This window comes from Pteropus alecto, unplaced genomic scaffold (assembly GCF_000325575.1).
Source record: "Pteropus alecto unplaced genomic scaffold, ASM32557v1 scaffold38, whole genome shotgun sequence".
Taxonomy (NCBI): domain Eukaryota; kingdom Metazoa; phylum Chordata; class Mammalia; order Chiroptera; family Pteropodidae; genus Pteropus; species Pteropus alecto.
Window position 1 is genome coordinate 1,796,249 of NW_006442512.1, and position 11,015 is coordinate 1,807,263.

Here is an 11,015-nt window from a genome sequence, read left to right on the forward strand (position 1 = left end):
AGACATTTAACGGGGGATCATTGCTGCTTGTTATGTCAGCTGTTTACTGTGGTGGCTCAATTTCCAATTCTCTGTAGCTGGAGATCTGAAGCTGGTTCTGTTCACAGGATTCTTTATCTGTCACCAAGAGAGATGAAAACAGTTTTGTTCTGTTTTTTTTTTTTTTGCTAATTACAGTAACTTCCAGCACTCTGAATGCTCACTCAGAAACTATTTAACACTCAGTTAGGTGAAGAAGACAGAATCCACAACCTAGAATGGGACAGGGTTTTCCACAGCAGGAGAGGAGTGTAAAAACAGGCCAAGCCAGTACAGCCTGTGTGTGAAAATAAACACCCAAGGAGCCTTACAGGATGGGGGCTGGGGTTCAGCATGACCCCTTGGCTTTCTCCAGCTCTGCCAAACTGCCACAGAATCCCAGCAAGTGGGATGGTCAGACCTGCATTAATTGTAGCCCACTAAGTGTGAATCACTTAGCTTAAAAATATGCTCAGTTATGGGATCTTAGCCTGAAATGCCCCTAGCTCAATGACCAGGAGGACAGGGAGACCTGCCAATAAAGAAGAGAAATGGGACACTAAACTTCGAGCAATCCCACTGTTTGACCCACTACTATTTAAAGAAAACATGGGGAAAACAGTTGCCCTGAAGTAGAGGTGCTTCCTGTTGTCCAGTTGAAAGGCAAAGAGGGTCCCTTACATAATTTAAAATATTCAGTTGGGGTTAATGGGGAAATGCCCGCTTGCTTTGCATTATTCTCTTATTGTCTTGGGGCAGTTAAACTTCGACCCCGCTTCACAGAATTTTCTGGCCAAGGTAAGAGTAATTCCTGAACCCTGCTCACCCCCTTCACAGTCCAGCTTGAATGCTGTTTCCTCTAGGAAGGCTCCATCTCTGCCCACCAGGCAGAATTAACACCTTTCTTCTTTGGGCTGTGTCAGTTGGGTTCTGGTTACTTCTGCATCTGCCTATGGCCCCAGTTTATAAGCATCCTGTCAGAAGATCCCCAGCCCCCAGCACATAGAAAGCGCTGACATATCTGCTGAAAAACAGGGACGGGCTCCCCCATGGGGCCTCCAACCCCACAATTCTGTTCTCCCCTCCTCCTTTCATTGGGAGGATTACAGGCTTCAGCAATAATTTTCTTGGTTCTTCTGAACAATTGATGCAAAACACAATTCAAGTTTGTGGGCAGGAGGTTTCTTGACCTATCAACAAGGTGTAGGTGTGACTGCTGCAAAGTTATCAGCCCAGAAATGACTTTTTCTTGGATGCTGAGTGTGGCTGAGTGAGATCCGAAAGTGGGGAAAGCGGGGAGTAGCAGAGGCAAGGATGGGGAAGACATAACCAAAAAGAGCCAGCTCAGCAGTTTAAGGATCAAGAGGAGTCCCCAAGAAAAGCATTCCAGTGGAGGATCACTGCATACAAGTCTAATGGTTAGAGGAATAGGCTCTGCTAGCCTGTGGGTAGCAGGCAGTTTTTAATAGCCCAGAATGTGTTCGGGAGTCAACGGTAGCCAGAGTGGTCATTTACTGCCATTTACAACTTTCTCAGCCTCTTCTACTTGAGAACCCTCTTAACAGCTTTGATCTCACCAGGAGCTCACAGGAAACTGACAGTTTGTTCCCAAATACCCAACCAAGTCTAGCTTTGGCTACTATACCCACATTCAGCTCATTTTCCTCAGTGAAGGCACGGAGCGTTTTGCCTTTTAATCCCTCAAAAATGGTAGAGAAAGAAGATAGGGGAGCAGGAAGCTACTATTCGTGGATCATCTGCATAGTAAGAACTGGGCCAGGAGTTTAATAAAGTATTTTCTTACTTAATTCTACAATGTGGAAGTAAGTGATTTTAGAGATGGGAAAACTGGTTCAAAGAGCTCAAGTTAATTTGCCCAGCCAGGGTCTCAGAGCTTCTAAGTGACAGAGCCAGCATTTAAACCCAGGCCTGTCTGGCTCACTTCGTTACACCATGCTGCCTCCAGAGTTGAAAGAACAGTAGAAAGTGTTCTGGGTGGGGACATCAGGAAGGGAGAGAGGGAGGAAAAGGAGTAAGAATAAAGTCCTCTGTCCACAGAATGCCTACAATGCCAAGTCATGGCCCTGGGTGGCTCCTATCAATGGGAGATTCTTCTACTCCTTAACTCATCTCACTGGCTTCATCTGAGAAGTGCAACCAGCCAGGAAATCAATCCTCACACAACACCTGCCCAGGAAACTTACTTGGAATTAATGGAATAAGAACTGCGAACCTCTTACCACTACCTCCAAGAAACAACCCTGGGTAGGATGAGCCCCCATCTTCCTCCAGGGTATAGAGGATTAGGAGAGAGGGAGGGGAGGGAGGGAGAGAAAGAGAAGGGAGGGGGAAGAGAGGATGAGAAAGAGAGAGAGAGGGAGAGAGAGTAGGAGGAAGGGAGGGAGAGATGCAGTCACACCTCTTGAGGGGACCAGAGGAATATGGCACCTAGCACTGTGACACGCACATAAAAGGCCTTCAAAAAATAATGAATCAAAGTCTAAGCTGACTGCTACTCAGTTAAAATAGTGCTTCCCCAACACCTCAACCCTGGAAGATCTAAAAGACAGAGGGGGAAATGGATTCACTATCTTTGAAAATCTAATAGGCTGCCTTGTGGAAGAGGAAGCAGGCGGTTTCTTTTGTTCTGTTTTTTGTTTGTTTGTTTTTTTTTCTCTAAAGCCCTAGAGGGCAGAACTAGAGTCACTAGGCAGAAGTTACCAAGAAGAAGATTTCAGGTCGATAGAAGAAGGACTTTTCTAACAATCAGAACTGCCCAGTAATGGAGTGGGCCTTCTCAGGAGGTAGGCAGCTTCCTTTCCCTAGATGACCATCTGTCTGGAATGTCATGGTGTGGAATCCGACATAAGACAGGGCTGGACAAGGAAGGGGGCCTCTAGGGGCCTTTTCTGTCCTGAGAAGTGAAGATCTTATGACAAATTCATTCAACAATGATTTCCTGAGAACTCATCCCAGGTAGAGCACTGTGCAAGCTGCTGAGGGGGAAAAAAAAGGCATTCACATGTAGTTGGAAAAACAAGCTGAACAGAGACATCATTTAATAGAGCTAGGCAACAAGTGCCAAAACACACAGTGCCCAGGAGATGGGAGAAAGGGGGCTGGGGATCAGAGGTGGAGATGAAGCTGGTCTGGAAGAATGGGTTGAGGGGAGATTTACAGTTTAAATGAGCATGGAGTGGAGGATAAACAAGGTATGTTTTGGCAGGGAGGATCCAAGTCTGAATAGTTACAGTGGAGACAGGCTGTGAAATGCCTTGAATACCAGAAGGAAATTTAAACTCTGAACTCTGAACTGCGGAGAGGCAGCAGATGTTTACTGAACAGCAAAACAAATGATTAAATCGGCATTTTAGATTATTTTAACAGCCCATTTTTGTTGGAAAAAATATAATATACGAGTACAAATGTATGTAGACACTTGATTAGACTGGGATTATGGGAGATTTTCACTTCAATTTTTTCCCTGATATTCATTCTTGTACAAACATTTGATCACCTGGGGTACTGTAAAAGATTCTGAGAGAAAAAGAACAAGACAGATAAGAGCCTCTGACCTCATGGAGCTTACAGTTTAATGGAGAGAGATAATTTAAAAACAACTGTTTATTTTTTCTAGATTTACTTTTGAATCATTTGTCAAGACCCATCACTTGCTCTCCACGCCCCCACTTGAAGAGAGAAAATTCGGACTGCACTGAAATTATAGAATAATTTAGTGAAACTGACATCTTCACAATATTTAGTCTTTCAAGTAACAGACCAGTATGACTTCATTTTAAAAATATTTTAGTCTACGGTCATGCCACCCTGAACATGCCCGATCTTGTCTGATCTCGGAAGCTAAGCAGGGTCGAGCTTGGTTAGTACTTGGATGGGAGACCACCTAGGAAGACCAGGTGCGGCAGGCATGAAAAAATATATATTAAAAAAAATATTTTAATGCCCCTCAGTAATGATTTACAATGTCAATATATTACTTTTGTAAAAAGTATTGAAGATTTGAGACAAAGAGCCAGCACCAGGGATGGCTGTCAGTGGCTCAAACTGAGAGTCTGAGTGGGGCTGAAGTGGGGTAGGGGTAGCAAAACCAGGGAGAAATGACTGTCTTAAGAAGCAGCCAAATCAGAGAATCAAGTGGATCTGGACTGAGGGCATGAAAGAGAAAAGAAAGGATGAATCTGAATCTTATTGTGAGAAAGGTATGTTGTGAAGGAAATGGAGAGACACCGGGCAGGGAATTAAGTTAGGAAGTAAGCCTCTGAGCACTAATGAAAATGGACCACTGTCTCTGGGTGTGTGGGGGGGGTGGGGGCGGGGAGGGGTGACAAAACCAATCCCACAGTCCTGGAGGAAGCCAGGTTATGGCAGCTGGCAGCAGCAGGAGCCAAAGGCTTACTGACAACCTTCCAATAAGGAGAAAGGAAGAAATTTAACCAGTGTCTCCTGACCCAAGAAGGCTGTCTTGGGACTTTTTTTAATTGAGATTTGAAAAAAAAAAAAAAAGAAAGAAAAAAAGGCAACCAGACCACGCCTCTAAGATTTTAGGAGCCAGCACTGCATTCCTTAGAGCTGTACCTCCCAAGAGACAGGAGTGCCTGACTTTAAAAGCAATTAAGTATCTAGGCTATTTTAGGATTACTCTTGGCCACCTGGAATATCTTATTAAAACACAGCTCAGATGTCCAAAGCAATTTTAGTTCCCATTCCTCACTCCTCCCCAGGGCAAGAGTTAACCCTTTCCTCAGGTTTAAAGTACAGAAGCAAAGCTAATAACTCTCCACTTGGATGCCCAGTATTCTGAAACCTTGAAGAAACTGTCCTGTCCCGCGAACACCATGCACGCTGACAACTTTGTTATAGAGATTCTTGAGTGTTCTCTGCAAGCACAGAACCATAATGTGTTTCCATTCTGTCTACTCTCTATAATCCAACAGATTCTAAACCTCAAGGTCAAAGATCTGGGCAAATTTCTAGGGCCTGAACTTCAATGTAGTAGTCTTTAGCAAAATCACTAGACCTCAAAGGGGCTGATCCCAAACTCAAGGATACCAATTAATTACTTTAAAATATAAAATGTAACTGAAGTATCTGGGCTAAATATTGCTGTTGTTAGTATTGTTTTTTTAATAAGCAATACATAAACTACGTTCTCTTTGGCTAGACCCATGGATGTGCAGGTACATTACCTGTACCACACTTGTGACTGTTCCACTGCTGGCTGGGTTGATGATGTTGTAATGTTAAAGTCCAATTCCCAGATCTTGGTAGGAAGAAAAGAAAAACATCTTTACCCTCCCCCCAGTTTTAACTAATTCCAGGAGGTAATGAAACATGCACAAGGGAGGAAAGGACAGGATTATAGGAGAATCCTAAAAGGAGAAGGGAGTCCCAAGAAGTAAAAGATACTGTTATAAGCAACACTGTTGGACTACAAAACCCTCCTGATAAGATCAGGATTACTGCTCTTAGCTAAATCGCTCAGGCCTTAGAAGCACTAGAGTTATAATTATCAGATGCACACCTTCCGCTGTCAGGTAACTTTAGCAGGAACCGGAAAGCACCTCGCCACCTCTTGCTAGCAACAAAGATCAATTCAAACTCGGTGGCTTGGAAAAAGAGCAAAGAAACACTTTTCTGATTAAGCAGTAGAAAAAGGGGAAGAGTTGGGGAGGGGAGAAAGGGTGCAGTCCTACCTTTCCATCTAGGCACACAATCACTCCATGCAATAATCAAGGACTGCCCAGAAATGGGGTGTTCCTACAAAAGGAGGAAGAAAAACTAAAATGCAATGTTGGTGATGACTGGTCCAGCCAAGTACACATATGAGAGCCAGCGGAAAGTCCCAGCTCTTTTTCCCTGCAAAATTTGAGTTGGCAGCACTGCTTATTCCACCCTATGAGCTACCTACCACCTGAACTTTCATAATGGTTGCTGACATACATTTACACCACAGGGCACAGGAAGTTAGAGCTGGAGAGCTGAGTGGGAGAACACCTCATCTGACAGAAGTCAGGAAACTAAGACCTGAAGAAGTCAGGAAATTTGCCCAAAGTCAATGCTTCAAACATCTTTTTTTCAAACTACGTACTTTAAATGTACAGAACACATTTTTTAAAAAATGCTATGATGAATTATTTTATAACGAAAAAAAATCCTTTCATTTTCAAGTTTGAGATTCCATAGAGCAGGTTTTCTCAGGCAGAACACAGTTAGTTGCACTTTGGGTTTAAAAGTCGGCCTCATTTACAACTTTGAGAGCCTATTCTACGGCTTCTCTCAACCGCACATGCTCAATTTTGGAGGTAATACTATGGTATATAATTCCAACTCTGATGCCAGCTGCCCCTGCCACCTCTTCCAGGCTATGAGTTTCTCTCCTACAGGGAAGGCGACTTACTCCTCTGAGAGGCTTGTGCACCTGGCACAGGGCCTGGCAGATGGTAGAAGGACTCAAATGAATGTCAGTACCTGAAGGACAAACCACAGGAATTAACTCAGGAGAATCACTGTGGCAGGCTAAGTGATCTATTTGAGAGGAAAGCACATAATTAAAAGAAGGCAGGCTTCAAATTCAAATTCATAAAAGGGATCTAGAATGAAATATAAAGCATTTCCTAAAGACAGCAGTTTAATTTTAAGGTTCAAGAGGGTTAAGAGGAATGTGCGTAAAAAAAAGAGAAGTCCATTATTTGGATGTAAATTAGTAAAGCAAGGGTTGGGACAATGGGATCTCCTACATTCCCATACTAAAAATATTAAAATGACATGACCTTCCCAGAATGTAACAAAATCAACAGTAGCAGCAACAACTAATAATGACTGAGTATTAGATGCTACATCCTGTTCCAGTATTTTATGCCTATTAAACATTTAAACCTTAGCACAACGCTCTGAGGTAGATACTATTATTAACCCCATTTTTCAGATGAGAAAACCGAGGCACAAGAAATTGAATGACTTGCAGGAGGTTGCAAAGTGACCAAACAGTGGAGTTGAGAATCAAACGCAGGCAGTGCAGCTTCAAGTCCCTGTTTGTAACTGCCTCACATTCTTAGTCTCCTCCTGATCTCCTAATTCTGGTCTATAAATCTACACTAAGGAAATAACTAGAAATATAGTACAATTTATAATAGTAAAATTAGAAATAGCTTAAATTTCTGCATTAAGAGAATATGTGAAGGTGCTATCCATTTGCTAGAACTAAAATAACATTGCTTTCTTAAAATGTTCGATCCCTATCTCACATCCTTCCCATGAATTAAAGACAGAATAAAGGTCTACATATAAAAATACAATTATAAAATAATAAGAATAAAAAAAAAATCCTGGAGAGATGAGGGCCTTTTTAAAAAGTATGACGGAAACATAAAAGAAAGATCAATAGATTTAGCTACATTAAAAATTTCAACTCCTACCTGATGGAAGAACTACAAATCAAGCTGAAATATCAGTAACTACGAAAAATACTAAAACACAGAGACAAGGACCTTTGCACAAGAGCTACTACAGACCAATAAATAAAACAGCATAGAAAAATGAGGAAGGGTAACAAAAACACAACATATTGAAACAAGAATGCAGAAAAAGGAGTATTATGAGGGAAGTGTACAGCAATAAATGCCTACATTAAAAAAGATCTCAAATATACTATCTAACTCTACACCTAAAAGAACTAGAAAAAGAATAACAAACTAAGCCCAAAGTTAGCAGAAGGGAATAATAAAGATTAGAGCGGAAATAAACAAGACAGAATAGAAAAACATCAACAAAACAGTTGTTTTTTTGAAAAGCTCAACAAAGCTAAACTAAGAAAAAAAGAAGTCTCAAATAAAATCAGAAATGGAAGAGAAGACATTACAATGATTGCCACAGAAATAAAAAGGACTTTAAGAGATTACTATGAACAATTAGATGTCAACATATTGGATAACCTAGAAGAAATGAATAAATTCCTAGAACCTGACAACCTAACCAAGGCTGGGTCATGAAAAAATAGGAAATCTGAACAGACACTTATAACTGGTAAGGAGATTGAATCAGTAATCAAAAATCTTCCAATAAAAGAAAAGCCCAGGACCAGATGGCTTCACAGGTGAATTCTACCAAACATTTCAAGAAGAATGAATATCAACCCCTCACAAATTCTGCCAAAAAATTGAGTACTTCTAAACTCATTTTCTGAGGCCAGCATTACCCTGATACCAGAGCCTGAAAAAGACACTACAAGAAAACTACACGATGAATATAGATGCAAAATACTTAATAAACTACTAGCAAACCACATTCGACAGCACATTACAAGGCGCAAACATGATGATCAAGTGGGAATTATTCCTGGGATGCAATAATGGTTCAACACATTAAAATCAATTAATGTGATACACCACATCGACAAAATGATAAAAACTATATGATTATCTCAATAGATGCAGAAAAAGTATTTGACATAATTTAGTACCCTTTCGTGATTAAAAAAACTCAACAAACTAGGAATGAAAGGAAAAAAACCTCAACATTATAAAGGCAATATGTGAAAAGCCCACAGCTAACATCATACTCAATGCTGAAACACTAAAAGCCTTTTCTCTAAGATTAGGAACAAGCAAGGATGCCTACTCTCACCACTTCTATTTGACAAAGTATATGGAAGTCCTAGCTAGAGCAATTAGGCAAGAAAAAAATTAAAGGCATCAAATTGGAAAGGAAAAAGTAAAATTATCTCTGTTTGCGGATGACATGATCTTTTATGTAGCAAACTTTAAAGAGTCTACAAAAAACCTAGTTAGAACCCATAAACGAATTCAGGAAAGTTGTAGGATACAACATCAGCTTATGAAAATCACCTATGTTTGTATACACTAACAACGACCAGTCTGAGAAGAAAATTTAAAAAAACAATCCCATTTACAAAAGCATCAAACAGAATAAAATACTTAGAAATAAACCTAATCAAGGAGGTGAAAGACCTGTAACACTGAAAACTACAAAACATTGCTGAAAGAAATTAAAGACACAGATAATGGAAAGGCATCTGTTTTATGGACTGAAAGAGTTAATATTGTTACAATGTCCACACTACCCAAAGCAATCTACAGATCCAATGCAATCCCTATTAAAATCTCAATGGCATTTTTTTAAAAGAAATAGAAGCATTGTAAAATTCATAAAGAACCACAAAGGACCCTGAACAGCCAAAACAATCTTGAGAAAGATGATCAAAGCTGAGGCCTCATACTTCCTGATTTTAAAACAATATAAAACTACAGTAGTTAAAAAATATGGCACTGACATAAAGACAGACATCTAGACCGATGGAACAGAATACAGAGCCCAGAAAAAAACCTACATACATACAGTCAACTGATCTTTGGCAGAGTGCCAATAATACACAATGGAGAAAAGACAGTCTCTTCAACAAATGGTGTTGGTAAAACTGGATATCTCCGTGCAAAAGAATGTAATTTGATCCTTATACCACACATAAACATCAACTCAAAATGGATTAAAGACCTGAAACTAAAGCTCTTGGAAGAAAACAAGGTGAAAACTTCATGACATTAGTCTTGGCAATTTCTTGATATGACACCAAAAGCACAGGCAACAAAAGCAAAAATAGACAAATGGGACGAACTCAAAAGCTTATGAATAGCAAAGGAAACAACACAGTGAAAAGGCAACCTACAGAATGGGAGAAAATATTTGCAAACCACGTATCTGATAAGGGATTAATACCTAAAAGATGTAAGAAACTCCTACAACTTAATAGCAAAAAATATATATAACCCAATTATAAAATGGGCAAAAGCCTTGAATAGATGTTTCTCCAAAGAAGACATACGAATGGCCAACAAGTATATGTGAAAGGATGCTCAACATCACTAATCATCTGGGAAATGCAAACCAAAATCACAATGAGATATCACCTGACATATGAGGATGGCCATTATAAAAATAAAGAAACAAAATACAGAAAATAAGTGTTAGAGAGGTTGTAGAGAGATGGAATCCTTGTGCACTGCTGGTGGGAATGTAAAGTGGTACAGACCATACAGAGAACAGTATGGAAGTTTCTGAAAAAATAAAAAAATAGAACTACCATATGACTCGGCAATCCCATTTCTAGATATTTTAACAAAAAAAAAATTGAAATTAGGATCTTGAAGAGATATCTCTAATGCCATGTTCACTGCAGCATCACTCACAATAACCAAGATATGGAATCAACCTAAGTGTTCACTGACAAATGAATGGATAAAGAAAATGTGTATATATATACAATGGACTATTATTCAGTCATTGAAAAAGAGATCCTGCAATATGTGATAATATGAATGAACCTGGAGGGCATTACGCTAAATAATGTAACTAGTTAAACAAAAATTTAATTGTGTATATACATTAAGTGAAATAAAGCAGTCATACACAAACACTGCATGATCTCACTTATAAGTTATCTAAAATAGTCAAACTCATTGAAGCAGAAAGCAGAATGGCGGTTGCCAGAGGCTGGGGGGAGGGGGAAATGAGTTACTGTTCAATGTGTGTAAGTTTCAGTTACACAAAATCAAAAAGTTCTAGAGAGCTGCTGTACAACATTGTGCTTATAGTTTGTATGTACTATGCACTTAAAAATCTGTTAAGAGTTTATATATACCTCAGGCGTTTTTTACAATAAAAAAGGAAAAATGGGCAAAGGCTACAAGCAAGTAAATCACAGAACAAATACAAAAGGCAAATAAACTCCTGAAAAGATAGTAATGCGATAAGCAAATTCAACCCTCAGAATAATCTACCCTACTACAGAAATAGAGACACGAAGGTGTAGGATTACATAGCATCTACTAAGATAGTCTGTATTTATGCTTCTCTCTCTCTTTTTCTTTCTGTGACTGCACACTTAAATAGGTAAATATACAGAAACAGCCCTAGAAGCTGATTCATACCTAAATGCAGCCTGCTCTGGAAGGAGAAGGAGG

At 39.7% G+C, this 11,015-nt stretch overlaps 1 protein-coding gene and 2 pseudogenes across 2 annotated transcripts in view; 2 read left to right on the forward strand and 1 right to left on the reverse strand.

Moving 5' to 3' along the window:
- Nucleotides 1-11,015, reverse strand: part of ARID3B (AT-rich interaction domain 3B) — a 48,082-nt gene that overhangs the window by 22,581 nt on the left and 14,486 nt on the right. The window lies entirely within an intron of this gene.
- On the forward strand, nt 3,829-3,947 carry LOC112471733 (annotated as a pseudogene).
- Nucleotides 10,725-11,015, forward strand: part of LOC102888857 — a 3,458-nt pseudogene continuing 3,167 nt past the window's right edge.